This window comes from Balaenoptera ricei, chromosome 9 (assembly GCF_028023285.1).
Source record: "Balaenoptera ricei isolate mBalRic1 chromosome 9, mBalRic1.hap2, whole genome shotgun sequence".
In the NCBI taxonomy this organism is placed as follows: domain Eukaryota; kingdom Metazoa; phylum Chordata; class Mammalia; order Artiodactyla; family Balaenopteridae; genus Balaenoptera; species Balaenoptera ricei.
The window spans coordinates 35,627,046-35,627,782 of record NC_082647.1 but is presented as its reverse complement, the minus strand read 5'-3'; the positions used below and the strand labels follow the sequence as shown (position 1 = coordinate 35,627,782).

At 34.9% G+C, this 737-nt stretch overlaps 1 pseudogene; it reads left to right on the top strand.

Annotated features, from left to right (window-relative positions):
* The first annotated feature begins 369 nt into the window (after nt 1-369).
* On the top strand, nt 370-521 carry LOC132372267 (U4 spliceosomal RNA; annotated as a pseudogene).
* Nucleotides 522-737: the final 216 nt, after the last annotated feature.

Sequence of the window (737 nt, the reverse complement as noted above, 5' to 3'; positions counted from 1 at the left end):
ATTAGGTCCCATTTGTTTATTTTTGGTTTTATTTTCATTACTCTAGGAGGTGGGTCAAAAAGATCTTGCTGTGATTGATGTCAAAGAGTGTTCTGCCTATGTTTTCCTCTAAGAGTTTTATAGTGTCTGGCTTTACGTTTAGGTCTTTAATCCATTTTGAGTTTATTTTTGTGTATGGTGTTAGGGAGTGTTCTAATTTCATCCTTTTCCATGTAGCTGTCCAGTTTTCCCAGCACCACTTATTGAAGAGGCTGTCTTTTCTCCATTGTATATCCTTGCCTCCTTTGTCATAGATTAGGTGACCATATGTGTGTGGGTTTATCTCTGGGCCTTCTATCCTGTTCCATTTGTTCTTTATACTTTCTTTCAAGCTTTGCACAATGGCAGTATCATAGCCAATGAGGTTTATCCGAGGCACAATTATTGCTATTTGAAAACTATATTGTCTTTCGTTGAACGTTGTTATCACATGTAACTTCTTTTACTTTATGACTTGCATTTTTTTCCTTTCAATAACTAGAAAATGTGAATTTTAATATTGGCTAGCTTATCAATTTTTTTGCCTTATGGTTAGTGATTTTTTTGTGTGCACTTTAAGAAATCTCTGCCTCTCCAAGTTCAGAAAGATAAACTCTTATATGATCTTCGAGAAATTTCATTGTCTTGCCTTGTACATTCAGAGCCTAAAAATGTGTAGTTTATCTATAATTTATTCTTGACCGTGATGTGAGCTAGGG